This window comes from Heterodontus francisci, chromosome 32 (genome assembly GCF_036365525.1).
Source record: "Heterodontus francisci isolate sHetFra1 chromosome 32, sHetFra1.hap1, whole genome shotgun sequence".
NCBI lineage: Eukaryota > Metazoa > Chordata > Chondrichthyes > Heterodontiformes > Heterodontidae > Heterodontus > Heterodontus francisci.
This window is the reverse complement of record NC_090402.1, coordinates 61,617,696-61,637,292: the sequence shown is the minus strand read 5'-3', so window position 1 is coordinate 61,637,292 and position 19,597 is coordinate 61,617,696. Positions and strand designations below refer to the sequence as shown.

Below are 19,597 nucleotides of genomic sequence, written 5' to 3'. Positions count from 1 at the left end.
CGAACTATAGTATTTCCAGTCAATATTTGGAAAGTTAAAGTCCCCCATAACCACTACCCTGTTACTCTCGCCCCTGTCGAGAATCATCTTCGCTATCCTTTCCTCAACATCTCTGGAACTATTCGGAGGTCTATAGAAGACTCCCAACAGGGTGACTTCTCCTCTCCTGTTTCTAACCTCGGCCCATACTACCTCAGTAGACGAGTCCTCAAACGTCCTTTCTGTCGCTGTAATACTCTCCTTGATTAACAATGCCACACCACCCCCTCTTTTACCATCTTCTCTGTTCTTACTGAAACATCTAAATCCCGGAAACTGCAACATCCATTCCTGCCCCTGCTCTACCCATGTCTCCGAAATGGACACTACATCGAGATCCCAGGTACCAACCCATGCTGCAAGCTCACCCACCTTATTCCGGATGCTCCTGGCGTTGAAGTAGACACACTTTAAACCAAGTTCTTGCTTGCCAGTGCCCTCTTGCATCCTTGTAACCTTATCCCTGACCTCACTACTATCAACATCCTGTACACTGTTCAGCTCAGTGACCTTCATCATGGACAGAGTTAATGTTTCAGCTCAGTGACCTTCATCATGGACAGAGTTAATGTTTCAGCTCAGTGACCCTTCATCATGGACAGAGTTAATGTTTCAGCTCAGTGACCCTTCATCCTGGACAGAGTTAATGTTTCAGCTCAGTGACCCTTCATCATGGACAGAGTTAATGTTTCAGCTCAGTGACCTTCATCATGGACAGAGTTAATGTTTCAGCTCAGTGACCTTCATCATTGACAGAGTTAATGTTTCAGCTCAGTGACCCTTCATCATTGACAGAGTTAATGTTTCAGCTCAGTGACCCTTCATCCTGGACAGAGTTAATGTTTCAGCTCAGTGACCTTCATCATGGACAGAGTTAATGTTTCAGCTCAGTGACCTTCATCATTGACAGAGTTAATGTTTCAGCTCAGTGACCTTCATCATTGACAGAGTTAATGTTTCAGCTCAGTGACCCTTCATCATGGACAGAGTTAATGTTTCAGCTCAGTGACCCTTCATCCTGGACAGAGTTAATGTTTCAGCTCAGTGACCCTTCATCCTGGACAGAGTTAATGTTTCAGCTCAGTGACCCTTCATCCTGGACAGAGTTAATGTTTCAGCTCAGTGACCCTTCATCATGGACAGAGTTAATGTTTCAGCTCAGTGACCTTCATCATGGACAGAGTTAATGTTTCAGCTCAGTGACCCTTCATCATGGACAGAGTTAATGTTTCAGCTCAGTGACCCTTCATCATGGACAGAGTTAATGTTTCAGCTCAGTGACCCTTCATCATGGACAGAGTTAATGTTTCAGCTCAGTGACCCTTCATCATGGACAGAGTTAATGTTTCAGCTCAGTGACCCTTCATCATGGACAGAGTTAATGTTTCAGCTCAGTGACCCTTCATCATGGACAGAGTTAATGTTTCAGCTCAGTGACCCTTCATCATGGACAGAGTTAATGTTTCAGCTCAGTGACCCTTCATCATGGACAGAGTTAATGCTTCAGCTCAGTGACCTTCATCATGGACAGAGTTAATGTTTCAGCTCAGTGACCCTTCATCATGGACAGAGTTAATGTTTCAGCTCAGTGACCCTTCATCATGGACAGAGTTAATGTTTCAGCTCAGTGACCGTTCATCATGGACAGAGTTAATGTTTCAGCTCAGTGACCCTTCATCATGGACAGAGTTAATGTTTCAGCTCAGTGACCTTCATCATTGACAGAGTTAATGTTTCAGCTCAGTGACTGTTCATCATTGACAGAGTTCATGTTTCAGCTCAGTGACCTTCATCATTGACAGAGTTAATGTTTCAGCTCAGTGACCTCCATCATTGACAGAGTTAATGTTTCAGCTCAGTGACCTTCATCATGGACAGAGTTAATGTTTCAGCTCAGTGACCTTCATCATTGACAGAGTTAATGTTTCAGCTCAGTGACTGTTCATCATTGACAGAGTTAATGTTTCAGCTCAGTGACTGTTCATCATTGACAGAGTTAATGTTTCAGCTCAGTGACTGTTCATCATTGACAGAGTTAATGTTTCAGCTCAGTGACCTTCATCATTGACAGAGTTAATGTTTCAGCTCAGTGACTGTTCATCATTGACAGAGTTAATGTTTCAGCTCAGTGACTGTTCATCATTGACAGAGTTAATGTTTCAGCTCAGTGACTGTTCATCATTGACAGAGTTAATGTTTCAGCTCAGTGACTGTTCATCATTGACAGAGTTAATGTTTCAGCTCAGTGACCTCCATCATTGACAGAGTTAATGTTTCAGCTCAGTGACCTTCATCATTGACAGAGTTAATGTTTCAGCTCAGTGACTGTTCATCATTGACAGAGTTAATGTTTCAGCTCAGTGACTGTTCATCATTGACAGAGTTAATGTTTCAGCTCAGTGACTGTTCATCATTGACAGAGTTAATGTTTCAGCTCAGTGACCTCCATCATTGACAGAGTTAATGTTTCAGCTCAGTGACCTTCATCATTGACAGAGTTAATGTTTCAGCTCAGTGACTGTTCATCATTGACAGAGTTCATGTTTCAGCTCAGTGACCTTCATCATTGACAGAGTTAATGTTTCAGCTCAGTGACCTTCATCATGGACAGAGTTAATGTTTCAGCTCAGTGACCTTCATCATTGTCAGAGTTAATGTTTCAGCTCAGTGACCCTTCATCATGGACAGAGTTAATGTTTCAGCTCAGTGACCCTTCATCATGGACAGAGTTAATATTTCAGCTCAGTGATCTTCATCATGGACAGAGTTAATGTTTCAGCTCAGTGACCCTTCATCATGGACAGAGTTAATGTTTCAGCTCAGTGACCTTCATCATTGTCAGAGTTAATGTTTCAGCTCAGTGACCTTCATCATGGACAGAGTTAATGTTTCAGCTCAGTGACCCTTCATCATGGACAGAGTTAATGTTTCAGCTCAGTGACCTTCATCATGGACAGAGTTAATGTTTCAGCTCAGTGACCTTCATCATTGACAGAGTTAATATTTCAGCTCAGTGACCTTCATCATTGACAGAGTTAATATTTCAGCTCAGTGACCGTCATCATTGACAGAGTTAATATTTCAGCTCAGTGACCTTCATCGTGGACAGAGTTAATGTTTCAGCTCAGTGACATTCATCATTGACAGAGTTAATATTTCAGCTCAGTGACCGTCATCATTGACAGAGTTAATATTTCAGCTCAGTGACCTTCATCGTGGACAGAGTTAATGTTTCAGCTCAGTGACATTCATCATGGACAGAGTTAATATTTCAGCTCAGTGACCTTCATCATGGACAGAGTTAATGTTTCAGCTCAGTGACCTTCATCATTGACAGAGTTCATGTTTCAGCTCAGTGACCCTTCATCATGGACAGAGTTAATGTTTCAGCTCAGTGACCTTCATCATTGACAGAGTTCATGTTTCAGCTCAGTGACCTTCATCATAGACAGAGTTAATGTTTCAGCTCAGTGACCTTCATCATGGACAGAGTTAATGTTTCAGCTCAGTGACTGTTCATCATTGACAGAGTTAATGTTTCAGCTCAGTGACCTTCATCATGGACAGAGTTAATGTTTCAGCTCAGTGACCTTCATCAAAGACAGAGTTAATGTTTCAGCTCAGTGACCTTCATCATGGACAGAGTTAATGTTTCAGCTCAGTGACACTTCATCCTGGACAGAGTTAATGTTTCAGCTCAGTGACTGTTCATCATTGACAGAGTTAATGTTTCAGCTCAGTGACCTTCATCATGGACAGAGTTAATGTTTCAGCTCAGTGACCTTCATCAAAGACAGAGTTAATGTTTCAGCTCAGTGACCCTTCATCATGGACAGAGTTAATGTTTCAGCTCAGTGACACTTCATCCTGGACAGAGTTAATGTTTCAGCTCAGTGACCCTTCATCCTGGACAGAGTTAATGTTTCAGCTCAGTGACCTTCATCATGGACAGAGTTAATGTTTCAGCTCAGTGACCCTTCATCATGGACAGAGTTAATGTTTCAGCTCAGTGACCTTCATCATGGACAGAGTTAATGTTTCAGCTCAGTGACCCTTCATCATGGACAGAGTTAATGTTTCAGCTCAGTGACCCTTCATCATTGACAGAGTTAATGTTTCAGCTCAGTGACCTTCATCATGGACAGAGTTAATGTTTCAGCTCAGTGACCTTCATCATGGACAGAGTTAATGTTTCAGCTCAGTGACCCTTCATCATTGACAGAGTTAATGTTTCAGCTCAGTGACCTTCATCATGGACAGAGTTAATGTTTCAGCTCAGTGACCCTTCATCATGGACAGAGTTAATGTTTCAGCTCAGTGACCCTTCATCATGGACAGAGTTAATGTTTCAGCTCAGTGTCCCTTCATCATGGACAGAGTTAATGTTTCAGCTCAGTGACCCTTCATCATGGACAGAGTTAATGTTTCAGCTCAGTGTCCCTTCATCATTGACAGAGTTAATGTTTCAGCTCAGTGACCCTTCATCATGGAGAGAGTTAATGTTTCAGCTCAGTGACCTTCATCATGGATGGAGTTAATGTTTCAGCTCAGTGACCCTTCATCATTGACAGAGTTAATGTTTCAACTCAGTGACATTCATCATGGATGGAGTTAATGTTTCAGCTCAGTGACCCTTCATCATTGACCGAGTTAATGTTTCAGCTCAGTGTCCCTTCATCATGGACAGAGTTAATGTTTCAGCTCAGTGACCCTTCATCATGGACAGAGTTAATGTTTCAGCTCAGTGACCTTCATCATGGACAGAGTTAATGTTTCAGCTCAGTGACCTTCATCATGGACAGAGTTAATGTTTCAGCTCAGTGACCCTTCATCATGGACAGAGTTAATGTTTCAGCTCAGTGACCCTTCATCATGGACAGAGTTAATGTTTCAGCTCAGTGACCCTTCATCATGGACAGAGTTAATGTTTCAGCTCAGTGACCCTTCATCATGGACAGAGTTAATGTTTCAGCTCAGTGACCCTTCATCATGGACAGAGTTAATGTTTCAGCTCAGTGACCCTTCATCATGGACAGAGTTAATGTTTCAGCTCAGTGTCCCTTCATCATGGACAGAGTTAATGTTTCAGCTCAGTGACCCTTCATCATGGACAGAGTTAATGTTTCAGCTCAGTGTCCCTTCATCATTGACAGAGTTAATGTTTCAGCTCAGTGACCCTTCATCATGGAGAGAGTTAATGTTTCAACTCAGTGACATTCATCATGGACAGAGTTAATGTTTCAGCTCAGTGACCCTTCATCATGGACAGAGTTAATGTTTCAGCTCAGTGACCCTTCATCATGGACAGAGTTAATGTTTCAGCTCAGTGACCCTTCATCATGGACAGAGTTAAGGTTTCAGCTCAGTGACCCTTCATCATGGACAGAGTTAATGTTTCAGCTCAGTGACCTTCATCATGGACAGAGTTAATGTTTCAGCTCAGTGACCTTCATCATGGACAGAGTTAATGTTTCAGCTCAGTGACCCTTCATCATGGACAGAGTTAATGTTTCAGCTCAGTGACCCTTCATCATGGACAGAGTTAATGTTTCAGCTCAGTGACCCTTCATCATGGACAGAGTTAATGTTTCAGCTCAGTGACCCTTCATCATGGACAGAGTTAATGTTTCAGCTCAGTGACCTTCATCATGGACAGAGTTAATGTTTCAGCTCAGTGACATTCATCATGGACAGAGTTAATATTTCAGCTCAGTGACCTTCATCATTGACAGAGTTCATGTTTCAGCTCAGTGACCTTCATCATGGACAGAGTTAATGTTTCAGCTCAGTGACCTTCATCATTGACAGAGTTCATGTTTCAGCTCAGTGACCTTCATCATGGACAGAGTTAAGGTTTCAGCTCAGTGACCCTTCATCATGGACAGAGTTAATGTTTCAGCTCAGTGACCTTCATCATGGACAGAGTTAATGTTTCAGCTCAGTGACCTTCATCATGGACAGAGTTAATGTTTCAGCTCAGTGACCCTTCATCATGGACAGAGTTAATGTTTCAGCTCAGTGACCCTTCATCATGGACAGAGTTAATGTTTCAGCTCAGTGACCCTTCATCATGGACAGAGTTAATGTTTCAGCTCAGTGACCCTTCATCATGGACAGAGTTAATGTTTCAGCTCAGTGACCCTTCATCATGGACAGAGTTAAGGTTTCAGCTCAGTGACCCTTCATCATGGACAGAGTTAATGTTTCAGCTCAGTGACCTTCATCATGGACAGAGTTAAGGTTTCAGCTCAGTGACCCTTCATCATGGACAGAGTTAATGTTTCAGCTCAGTGACCTTCATCATGGACAGAGTTAATGTTTCAGCTCAGTGACATTCATCATGGACAGAGTTAATATTTCAGCTCAGTGACCTTCATCATTGACAGAGTTCATGTTTCAGCTCAGTGACCTTCATCATGGACAGAGTTAATGTTTCAGCTCAGTGACCTTCATCATGGACAGAGTTAATGTTTCAGCTCAGTGACCCTTCATCATTGACAGAGTTAATGTTTCAGCTCAGTGACCCTTCATCATGGACAGAGTTAATGTTTCAGCTCAGTGACCTTCATCATGGACAGAGTTAATGTTTCAGCTCAGTGACCTTCATCATGGACAGAGTTAATGTTTCAGCTCAGTGACCTTCATCATTGACAGAGTTCATGTTTCAGCTCAGTGACCCTTCATCATGGACAGAGTTAATGTTTCAGCTCAGTGACCTTCATCAGAGACAGAGTTAATGTTTCAGCTCAGTGACCTTCATCATGGACAGAGTTAATGTTTCAGCTCAGTGACCTTAATCATGGACAGAGTTAATGTTTCAGCTCAGTGACCTTCATCATGGACAGAGTTAATGTTTCAGCTCAGTGACCCTTCATCATGGACAGAGTTAATGTTTCAGCTCAGTGACCCTTCATCATGGACAGAGTTAATGTTTCAGCTCAGTGACCTTAATCATGGACAGAGTTAATGTTTCAGCTCAGTGACCTTCATCATGGACAGAGTTAATGTTTCAGCTCAGTGACCCTTCATCATGGACAGAGTTAATGTTTCAGCTCAGTGACCCTTCATCATGGACAGAGTTAATGTTTCAGCTCAGTGTCCCTTCATCATTGACAGAGTTAATGTTTCAGCTCAGTGACCCTTCATCATGGAGAGAGTTAATGTTTCAACTCAGTGACATTCATCATGGATGGAGTTAATGTTTCAGCTCAGTGACCCTTCATCATTGACCGAGTTAATGTTTCAGCTCAGTGACCCTTCATCATGGACAGAGTTAATGTTTCAGCTCAGTGACCTTCATCATGGACAGAGTTAAGGTTTCAGCTCAGTGACCCTTCATCATTGACAGAGTTAATGTTTCAGCTCAGTGACCTTCATCATGGACAGAGTTAATGTTTCAGCTCAGTGACCGTTCATCATTGACAGAGTTAATGTTTCAGCTCAGTGACCGTTCATCATTGACAGAGTTAATGTTTCAGCTCAGTGACCTTCATCATGGACAGAGTTAATGTTTCAGCTCAGTGACCCTTCATCATGGACAGAGTTAATGTTTCAGCTCAGTGACCTTCATCATGGACAGAGTTAATGTTTCAGCTCAGTGACCCTTCATCATGGACAGAGTTAATGTTTCAGCTCAGTGACCTTCATCATTGACAGAGTTAATATTTCAGCTCAGTGACCTTCATCATTGACAGAGTTAATATTTCAGCTCAGTGACCGTCATCATTGACAGAGTTAATATTTCAGCTCAGTGACCTTCATCGTGGACAGAGTTAATGTTTCAGCTCAGTGACATTCATCATGGACAGAGTTAATGTTTCAGCTCAGTGACCTTCATCATGGACAGAGTTAATATTTCAGCTCAGTGACCGTCATCATTGACAGAGTTAATATTTCAGCTCAGTGACCGTCATCATTGACAGAGTTAATATTTCAGCTCAGTGACCTTCATCGTGGACAGAGTTAATATTTCAGCTCAGTGACCTTCATCATGGACAGAGTTAATGTTTCAGCTCAGTGACCTTCATCATTGACAGAGTTCATGTTTCAGCTCAGTGACCCTTCATCATGGACAGAGTTAATGTTTCAGCTCAGTGACCTTCATCATTGACAGAGTTCATGTTTCAGCTCAGTGACCTTCATCATAGACAGAGTTAATGTTTCAGCTCAGTGACCTTCATCATGGACAGAGTTAATGTTTCAGCTCAGTGACCTTCATCATTGACAGAGTTCATGTTTCAGCTCAGTGACCTTCATCATGGACAGAGTTAATGTTTCAGCTCAGTGACCTTCATCATTGACAGAGTTCATGTTTCAGCTCAGTGACCCTTCATCATGGACAGAGTTAATGTTTCAGCTCAGTGACCTTCATCATTGACAGAGTTCATGTTTCAGCTCAGTGACCCTTCATCATGGACAGAGTTAATGTTTCAGCTCAGTGACATTCATCATGGACAGAGTTAATATTTCAGCTCAGTGACCTTCATCATGGACAGAGTTAATGTTTCAGCTCAGTGACCTTCATCATTGACAGAGTTCATGTTTCAGCTCAGTGACCCTTCATCATGGACAGAGTTAATGTTTCAGCTCAGTGACCTTCATCATTGACAGAGTTCATGTTTCAGCTCAGTGACCTTCATCATGGACAGAGTTAATGTTTCAGCTCAGTGACCTTCATCATTGACAGAGTTCATGTTTCAGCTCAGTGACCCTTCATCATGGACAGAGTTAATGTTTCAGCTCAGTGACATTCATCATGGACAGAGTTAATATTTCAGCTCAGTGACCTTCATCATGGACAGAGTTAATGTTTCAGCTCAGTGACCTTCATCATTGACAGAGTTCATGTTTCAGCTCAGTGACCCTTCATCATGGACAGAGTTAATGTTTCAGCTCAGTGACCTTCATCAGTGACAGAGTTCATGTTTCAGCTCAGTGACCTTCATCATAGACAGAGTTAATGTTTCAGCTCAGTGACCTTCATCATGGACAGAGTTAATGTTTCAGCTCAGTGACTGTTCATCATTGACAGAGTTAATGTTTCAGCTCAGTGACCTTCATCATGGACAGAGTTAATGTTTCAGCTCAGTGACCTTCATCAAAGACAGAGTTAATGTTTCAGCTCAGTGACCTTCATCATGGACAGAGTTAATGTTTCAGCTCAGTGACACTTCATCCTGGACAGAGTTAATGTTTCAGCTCAGTGACCTTCATCATGGACAGAGTTAATGTTTCAGCTCAGTGACCTTCATCAAAGACAGAGTTAATGTTTCAGCTCAGTGACCCTTCATCATGGACAGAGTTAATGTTTCAGCTCAGTGACACTTCATCATGGACAGAGTTAATGTTTCAGCTCAGTGACCTTCATCAAAGACAGAGTTAATGTTTCAGCTCAGTGACCCTTCATCATGGACAGAGTTAATGTTTCAGCTCAGTGACACTTCATCCTGGACAGAGTTAATGTTTCAGCTCAGTGACCCTTCATCCTGGACAGAGTTAATGTTTCAGCTCAGTGACCTTCATCATGGACAGAGTTAATGTTTCAGCTCAGTGACCCTTCATCATGGACAGAGTTAATGTTTCAGCTCAGTGACCCTTCATCATTGACAGAGTTAATGTTTCAGCTCAGTGACCTTCATCATGGACAGAGTTAATGTTTCAGCTCAGTGACCCTTCATCATGGACAGAGTTAATGTTTCAGCTCAGTGACCCTTAATCATGGACAGAGTTAATGTTTCAGCTCAGTGACCCTTCATCCTGGACAGAGTTAATGTTTCAGCTCAGTGACCTTCATCATGGACAGAGTTAATGTTTCAGCTCAGTGACCCTTCATCATGGACAGAGTTAATGTTTCAGCTCAGTGACCCTTAATCATGGACAGAGTTAATGTTTCAGCTCAGTGTCCCTTCATCATTGACAGAGTTAATGTTTCAGCTCAGTGACCTTCATCATGGACAGAGTTAATGTTTCAGCTCAGTGACCCTTCATCATGGACAGAGTTAATGTTTCAGCTCAGTGTCCCTTCATCATTGACAGAGTTAATGTTTCAGCTCAGTGACCCTTCATCATGGAGAGAGTTAATGTTTCAACTCAGTGACATTCATCATGGACAGAGTTAATGTTTCAGCTCAGTGTCCCTTCATCATTGACAGAGTTAATGTTTCAGCTCAGTGACCTTCATCATGGACAGAGTTAATGTTTCAGCTCAGTGACCCTTCATCATGGACAGAGTTAATGTTTCAGCTCAGTGTCCCTTCATCATTGACAGAGTTAATGTTTCAGCTCAGTGACCCTTCATCATGGAGAGAGTTAATGTTTCAACTCAGTGACATTCATCATGGACAGAGTTAATGTTTCAGCTCAGTGTCCCTTCATCATTGACAGAGTTAATGTTTCAGCTCAGTGACCCTTCATCATGGACAGAGTTAATGTTTCAGCTCAGTGTCCCTTCATCATTGACAGAGTTAATGTTTCAGCTCAGTGACCCTTCATCATGGAGAGAGTTAATGTTTCAACTCAGTGACATTCATCATGGATGGAGTTAATGTTTCAGCTCAGTGACCCTTCATCATTGACCGAGTTAATGTTTCAGCTCAGTGACCCTTCATCATGGACAGAGTTAATGTTTCAGCTCAGTGACCCTTCATCATGGACAGAGTTAATGTTTCAGCTCAGTGACCCTTCATCATGGACAGAGTTAATGTTTCAGCTCAGTGACCCTTCATCATTGACAGAGTTCATGTTTCAGCTCAGTGACCTTCATCATGGACAGAGTTAATGTTTCAGCTCAGTGACCTTCATCATGGACAGAGTTAATGTTTCAGCTCAGTGACATTCATCATGGACAGAGTTAATATTTCAGCTCAGTGACCTTCATCATTGACAGAGTTCATGTTTCAGCTCAGTGACCTTCATCATGGACAGAGTTAATGTTTCAGCTCAGTGACCTTCATCATGGACAGAGTTAATGTTTCAGCTCAGTGACCTTCATCATTGACAGAGTTCATGTTTCAGCTCAGTGACCCTTCATCATGGACAGAGTTAATGTTTCAGCTCAGTGACCTTCATCAGAGACAGAGTTAATGTTTCAGCTCAGTGACCTTCATCATGGACAGAGTTAATGTTTCAGCTCAGTGACCCTTCATCATGGACAGAGTTAATGTTTCAGCTCAGTGACCTTCATCATGGACAGAGTTAATGTTTCAGCTCAGTGACCCTTCATCATGGACAGAGTTAATGTTTCAGCTCAGTGACCTTCATCAGAGACAGAGTTAATGTTTCAGCTCAGTGACCCTTCATCATGGACAGAGTTAATGTTTCAGCTCAGTGACCCTTCATCATGGACAGAGTTAATGTTTCAGCTCAGTGACCCTTCATCATGGACAGAGTTAATGTTTCAGCTCAGTGTCCCTTCATCATTGACAGAGTTAATGTTTCAGCTCAGTGACCCTTCATCATGGAGAGAGTTAATGTTTCAACTCAGTGACATTCATCATGGATGGAGTTAATGTTTCAGCTCAGTGACCTTCATCATGGACAGAGTTAATGTTTCAGCTCAGTGACCCTTCATCATGGACAGAGTTAATGTTTCAGCTCAGTGACCCTTCATCATGGACAGAGTTAATGTTTCAGCTCAGTGACCCTTCATCATGGACAGAGTTAATGTTTCAGCTCAGTGACCTTAATCATGGACAGAGTTAATGTTTCAGCTCAGTGACCTTCATCATGGACAGAGTTAATGTTTCAGCTCAGTGACCTTAATCATGGACAGAGTTAATGTTTCAGCTCAGTGACCTTCATCATGGACAGAGTTAATGTTTCAGCTCAGTGACCCTTCATCATGGACAGAGTTAATGTTTCAGCTCAGTGACCCTTCATCATGGACAGAGTTAATGTTTCAGCTCAGTGACCCTTCATCATGGACAGAGTTAATGTTTCAGCTCAGTGACCCTTCATCATGGACAGAGTTAATGTTTCAGCTCAGTGTCCCTTCATCATTGACAGAGTTAATGTTTCAGCTCAGTGACCCTTCATCATGGACAGAGTTAATGTTTCAGCTCAGTGACCCTTCATCATGGACAGAGTTAATATTTCAGCTCAGTGACCCTTCATCATTGACAGAGTTAATGTTTCAGCTCAGTGACCCTTCATCATGGACAGAGTTAATGTTTCAGCTCAGTGACCCTTCATCATTGACAGAGTTAATGTTTCAGCTCAGTGACCCTTCATCATGGAGAGAGTTAATGTTTCAACTCAGTGACATTCATCATGGATGGAGTTAATGTTTCAGCTCAGTGACCCTTCATCATGGAGAGAGTTAATGTTTCAACTCAGTGACATTCATCATGGATGGAGTTAATGTTTCAGCTCAGTGACCTTCATCATGGATGGAGTTAATGTTTCAGCTCAGTGACCCTTCATCATGGACAGAGTTAATGTTTCAGCTCAGTGACCCTTCATCATGGACAGAGTTAATGTTTCAGCTCAGTGACCTTCATCATTGACAGAGTTAATGTTTCAGCTCAGTGACCGTTCATCATTGACAGAGTTAATGTTTCAGCTCAGTGACCTTCATCATGGACAGAGTTAATGTTTCAGCTCAGTGACCTTCATCATGGACAGAGTTAATGTTTCAGCTCAGTGACCCTTCATCATGGACAGAGTTAATGTTTCAGCTCAGTGACCCTTCATCATTGACAGAGTTAATGTTTCAGCTCAGTGACCTTCATCATGGACAGAGTTCATGTTTCAGCTCAGTGACCCTTCATCATGGACAGAGTTAATGTTTCAGCTCAGTGACCTTCATCAGAGACAGAGTTAATGTTTCAGCTCAGTGACCCTTCATCATTGACAGAGTTAATGTTTCAGCTCAGTGACCCTTCATCATTGACAGAGTTAATGTTTCAGCTCAGTGACCTTCATCAGAGACAGAGTTAATGTTTCAGCTCAGTGACCCTTCATCATTGACAGAGTTAATGTTTCAGCTCAGTGACCCTTCATCATGGACAGAGTTAATGTTTCAGCTCAGTGACCTTCATCAGAGACAGAGTTAATGTTTCAGCTCAGTGACCCTTCATCATGGACAGAGTTCATGTTTCAGCTCAGTGACCCTTCATCATGGACAGAGTTAATGTTTCAGCTCAGTGACCTTCATCAGAGACAGAGTTAATGTTTCAGCTCAGTGACCCTTCATCATTGACAGAGTTAATGTTTCAGCTCAGTGACCCTTCATCATTGACAGAGTTAACGTTTCAGCTCAGTGACCCTTCATCATTGACAGAGTTAATGTTTCAGCTCAGTGACCCTTCATCATTGACAGAGTTAACGTTTCAGCTCAGTGACCCTTCATCATGGACAGAGTTAATGTTTCAGCTCAGTGACCCTTCATCATTGACAGAGTTAACGTTTCAGCTCAGTGACCCTTCATCATGGACAGAGTTAATGTTTCAGCTCAGTGACCCTTCATCATGGACAGATTTAATGTTTCAGCTCAGTGACCTTCATCATGGACAGAGTTAATGTTTCAGCTCAGTGACCCTTCATCATTGACAGAGTTAATGTTTCAGCTCAGTGACCGTTCATCATTGACAGAGTTAATGTTTCAGCTCAGTGACCTTCATCATGGACAGAGTTAATGTTTCAGCTCAGTGACCCTTCATCATGGACAGAGTTAATGTTTCAGCTCAGTGACCCTTCATCATTGACAGAGTTAATGTTTCAGCTCAGTGACCTTCATCATGGACAGAGTTAATGTTTCAGCTCAGTGACCCTTCATCATGGACAGAGTTAATGTTTCAGCTCAGTGACCTTCATCATGGACAGAGTTAATGTTTCAGCTCAGTGACCCTTCATCATGGAGAGAGTTAATGTTTCAACTCAGTGACATTCATCATGGATGGAGTTAATGTTTCAGCTCAGTGACCCTTCATCATTGACCGAGTTAATGTTTCAGCTCAGTGACCCTTCATCATGGACAGAGTTAATGTTTCAGCTCAGTGACCTTCATCATGGACAGAGTTAAGGTTTCAGCTCAGTGACCCTTCATCATTGACAGAGTTAATGTTTCAGCTCAGTGACCTTCATCATGGACAGAGTTAATGTTTCAGCTCAGTGACCGTTCATCATTGACAGAGTTAATGTTTCAGCTCAGTGACCGTTCATCATTGACAGAGTTAATGTTTCAGCTCAGTGACCTTCATCATTGACAGAGTTAATGTTTCAGCTCAGTGACCTTCATCATGGACAGAGTTAATGTTTCAGCTCAGTGACCTTCATCATGGACAGAGTTAATGTTTCAGCTCAGTGACCCTTCATCATGGACAGAGTTAATGTTTCAGCTCAGTGACCTTCATCATGGACAGAGTTAATGTTTCAGCTCAGTGACCCTTCATCATGGACAGAGTTAATGTTTCAGCTCAGTGACCCTTCATCATTGACAGAGTTAATGTTTCAGCTCAGTGACCCTTCATCATGGACAGAGTTAATGTTTCAGCTCAGTGACCTTCATCATGGACAGAGTTAATGTTTCAGCTCAGTGACCTTCATCAGAGACAGAGTTAATGTTTCAGCTCAGTGACCTTCATCAGAGACAGAGTTAATGTTTCAGCTCAGTGACCCTTCATCATGGACAGAGTTAATGTTTCAGCTCAGTGACCTTCATCAGAGACAGAGTTAATGTTTCAGCTCAGTGACCCTTCATCATGGACAGAGTTAATGTTTCAGCTCAGTGACCCTTCATCATGGACAGAGTTAATGTTTCAGCTCAGTGTCCCTTCATCATTGACAGAGTTAATGTTTCAGCTCAGTGACCCTTCATCATGGAGAGAGTTAATGTTTCAACTCAGTGACATTCATCATGGATGGAGTTAATGTTTCAGCTCAGTGACCCTTCATCATTGACCGAGTTAATGTTTCAGCTCAGTGACCCTTCATCATGGACAGAGTTAATGTTTCAGCTCAGTGACCTTCATCATGGACAGAGTTAAGGTTTCAGCTCAGTGACCGTTCATCATGGACAGAGTTAATGTTTCAGCTCAGTGACCTTCATCATGGACAGAGTTAATGTTTCAGCTCAGTGACCCTTCATCATGGACAGAGTTAATGTTTCAGCTCAGTGACCTTCATCATGGACAGAGTTAATGTTTCAGCTCAGTGACCCTTCATCATGGACAGAGTTAATGTTTCAGCTCAGTGACCTTCATCATTGACAGAGTTAACGTTTCAGCTCAGTGACCCTTCATCATGGACAGAGTTAATGTTTCAGCTCAGTGACCTTCATCATGGACAGAGTTCATGTTTCAGCTCAGTGACCCTTCATCATTGACAGAGTTAACGTTTCAGCTCAGTGACCCTTCATCATGGACAGATTTAATGTTTCAGCTCAGTGACCTTCATCATGGACAGAGTTAATGTTTCAGCTCAGTGACCCTTCATCATTGACAGAGTTAATGTTTCAGCTCAGTGACCCTTCATCATGGACAGATTTAATGTTTCAGCTCAGTGACCTTCATCATGGACAGAGTTAATGTTTCAGCTCAGTGACCCTTCATCATGGACAGATTTAATGTTTCAGCTCAGTGACCCTTCATCATTGACAGAGTTAATGTTTCAGCTCAGTGACCTTCATCATGGACAGAGTTCATGTTTCAGCTCAGTGACCCTTCATCATGGACAGAGTTAATGTTTCAGCTCAGTGACCTTCATCAGAGACAGAGTTAATGTTTCAGCTCAGTGACCTTCATCATGGACAGAGTTAATGTTTCAGCTCAGTGACCTTCATCATGGACAGAGTTAATGTTTCAGCTCAGTGACCGTTCATCATGGACAGAGTTAATGTTTCAGCTCAGTGACCTTCATCAGAGACAGAGTTAATGTTTCAGCTCAGTGACCTTCATCATGGACAGAGTTAATGTTTCAGCTCAGTGACCCTTCATCATGGACAGAGTTAATGTTTCAGCTCAGTGACCCTTCATCATGGACAGAGTTAATGTTTCAGCTCAGTGACCCTTCATCATGGACAGAGTTAATGTTTCAGCTCAGTGACCCTTCATCATTGACCGAGTTAATGTTTCAGCTCAGTGACCCTTCATCATGGACAGAGTTAATGTTTCAGCTCAGTGACCCTTCATCATGGACAGAGTTAATGTTTCAGCTCAGTGAACTTAATCATGGACAGAGTTAATGTTTCAGCTCAGTGACCTTCATCATTGACAGAATTAATGTTTCAGCTCAGTGACCTTCATCATGGACAGAGTTAATGTTTCAGCTCAGTGACCTTCATCATTGACAGAATTAATGTTTCAGCTCAGTGACCCTTCATCATGGACAGAGTTAATGTTTCAGCTCAGTGTCCCTTCATCATTGACAGAGTTAATGTTTCAGCTCAGTGACCCTTCATCATGGAGAGAGTTAATGTTTCAGCTCAGTGACCCTTCATCATTGACAGAGTTAATGTTTCAACTCAGTGACATTCATCATGGATGGAGTTAATGTTTCAGCTCAGTGACCCTTCATCATTGACCGAGTTAATGTTTCAGCTCAGTGACGCTTCATCATGGACAGAGTTAAGGTTTCAGCTCAGTGACCCTTCATCATGGACAGAGTTAAGGTTTCAGCTCAGTGACCCTTCATCATGGACAGAGTTAATGTTTCAGCTCAGTGACCCTTCATCATGGACAGAGTTAATGTTTCAGCTCAGTGACCCTTCATCATGGACAGAGTTAATGTTTCAGCTCAGTGACCTTCATCATGGATGGAGTTAATGTTTCAGCTCAGTGACCTTCATCATGGACAGAGTTAATGTTTCAGCTCAGTGACCCTTCATCATGGACAGAGTTAATGTTTCAGCTCAGTGACCTTCATCATGGACAGAGTTAATGTTTCAGCTCAGTGACCGTTCATCATTGACAGAGTTAATGTTTCAGCTCAGTGACCCTTCATCATGGACAGAGTTAATGTTTCAGCTCAGTGACCCTTCATCATGGACAGAGTTAATGTTTCAGCTCAGTGACCGTTCATCATTGACAGAGTTAATGTTTCAGCTCAGTGACCCTTCATCATGGACAGAGTTAATGTTTCAGCTCAGTGACCGTTCATCATTGACAGAGTTAATGTTTCAGCTCAGTGACCGTTCATCATTGACAGAGTTAATGTTTCAGCTCAGTGACCGTTCATCATTGACAGAGTTAATGTTTCAGCTCAGTGACCTTCATCATGGACAGAGTTAATGTTTCAGCTCAGTGACCCTTCATCATGGACAGAGTTAATGTTTCAGCTCAGTGACCTTCATCATGGACAGAGTTAATGTTTCAGCTCAGTGACCCTTCATCATGGACAGAGTTCATGTTTCAGCTCAGTGACCCTTCATCATGGACAGAGTTCATGTTTCAGCTCAGTGACCCTTCATCATGGACAGAGTTAATGTTTCAGCTCAGTGACCTTCATCATGGACAGAGTTAATGTTTCAGCTCAGTGACCCTTCATCATTGACAGAGTTAATGTTTCAGCTCAGTGACCCTTCATCATGGACAGAGTTAATGTTTCAGCTCAGTGACCCTTCATCATGGACAGAGTTAATGTTTCAGCTCAGTGACCTTCATCATGGACAGAGTTAATGTTTCAGCTCAGTGACCTTCATCATGGACAGAGTTAATGTTTCAGCTCAGTGACCCTTCATCATGGACAGAGTTAATGTTTCAGCTCAGTGACCTTCATCATGGACAGAGTTAATGTTTCAGCTCAGTGACCTTCATCATGGACAGAGTTAATGTTTCAGCTCAGTGACCTTCATCATGGACAGAGTTAATGTTTCAGCTCAGTGACCCTTCATCATTGACAGAGTTAATGTTTCAGCTCAGTGACCTTCATCATGGACAGAGTTAATGTTTCAGCTCAGTGACCCTTCATCATGGACAGAGTTAATGTTTCAGCTCAGTGACCCTTCATCATGGACAGAGTTAATGTTTCAGCTCAGTGACCTTCATCATGGACAGAGTTAATGTTTCAGCTCAGTGACCTTCATCATGGACAGAGTTAATGTTTCAGCTCAGTGACCTTCATCATGGACAGAGTTAATGTTTCAGCTCAGTGACCCTTCATCATTGACAGAGTTAATGTTTCAGCTCAGTGACCCTTCATCATGGACAGAGTTAATGTTTCAGCTCAGTGACCCTTCATCATTGACAGAGTTAATGTTTCAGCTCAGTGACCTTCATCATGGACAGAGTTAATGTTTCAGCTCAGTGACCCTTCATCATGGACAGAGTTAATGTTTCAGCTCAGTGACCCTTCATCATGGACAGAGTTAATGTTTCAGCTCAGTGACCCTTCATCATGGACAGAGTTAATGTTTCAGCTCAGTGACCCTTCATCATGGACAGAGTTAATGTTTCAGCTCAGTGACCGTTCATCATGGACAGAGTTAATGTTTCAGCTCAGTGACCCTTCATCATGGACAGAGTTAATGTTTCAGCTCAGTGACCCTTCATCATTGACAGAGTTAATGTTTCAGCTCAGTGACCTTCATCATGGACAGAGTTAATGTTTCAGCTCAGTGACCCTTCATCATGGACAGAGTTAATGTTTCAGCTCAGTGACCCTTCATCATGGACAGAGTTAATGTTTCAGCTCAGTGACCTTCATCATGGACAGAGTTAATCATTAATGTAGTCTAAATCATTAATGTAGACTACACACAGCGTGGGTCCCGGCAGTGGTCCCTGCGGGACACCACTGGTCACTGGCTTCCACTCACAAAAATAACCGTCGACCATCACCCTCTGCTTCCTGCCACTAAGCTAATTTTGGATCAACTTTGCCAAATTGCCCAGGATCCCGTGGGCTCTTGCCTTCTTAACCAATCTCCCATGCGGGACCTTTTCAAAAGCCTTACTGAAATCCATGTAGACTACATCAGCTGCTTTACCCTCATCTCCACATCTGGTCAACGCCTCGAAAAATTCAATCAAGTTAGTTAGACATGATCTCCCCCTGACAACGCCATGCTGACTATCCCTGACTAATCCCTGCCTCTCCAAGTGCAGATTAATCCTGTCCCTCAGAGTTTTGTCCAACCACTGATGTTAGGCTCACCGGCCTGTAATTACCTGGTTTATCCCTGCTACCTTTCTTGAATAATGGTCCCACATTCGCTGTCCCCCAGTCCTCTGGTACCTCTCCTGTGGGCAGAGAAGATTTGAAAATTTGTGTTAGAGCCCCTGGTATCTCCTCCATTGCCTCACATAACAGCCTGGGATACATCACATCTGGGCCTGAGGATTTATTCACTTTTAAGACCATTAAAACAGCTAATACTTACTCCCTTTCAATGCTAATATGTTCAAGTATATCACAATCCCCCTCCCTGATCTCTACACCTACATCGTCCTTCTCCATAGTGAACACAGATGCAAAGTAATCTTTTAAAACCTCACATATGTCCTCCGTCTCCACACACAGATTGCCACTTTGGTCCCAAATGAGCCCCACTCTTTTCCTGGTTATCCTCTTGCCCTTAATATACTTATAAAACGCCTTAGGCTTTTCTTTCATCTTGCCCGCC

At 42.5% G+C, this 19,597-nt stretch overlaps 1 protein-coding gene across 1 annotated transcript in view; it reads right to left on the bottom strand.

The window, feature by feature from the left end:
- The window catches only part of LOC137347535 (zinc finger protein 551-like), a 35,716-nt gene extending 16,498 nt beyond the window's left edge, over nucleotides 1-19,218 (bottom strand). The window contains exon 1 of the mRNA XM_068011991.1: nucleotides 19,143-19,218. The gene's annotated coding sequence lies outside the window, so the exon portion shown is untranslated. The remainder of the gene's footprint in view (nucleotides 1-19,142) is intronic.
- Between the last annotated feature and the right edge of the window lie 379 nt (nucleotides 19,219-19,597).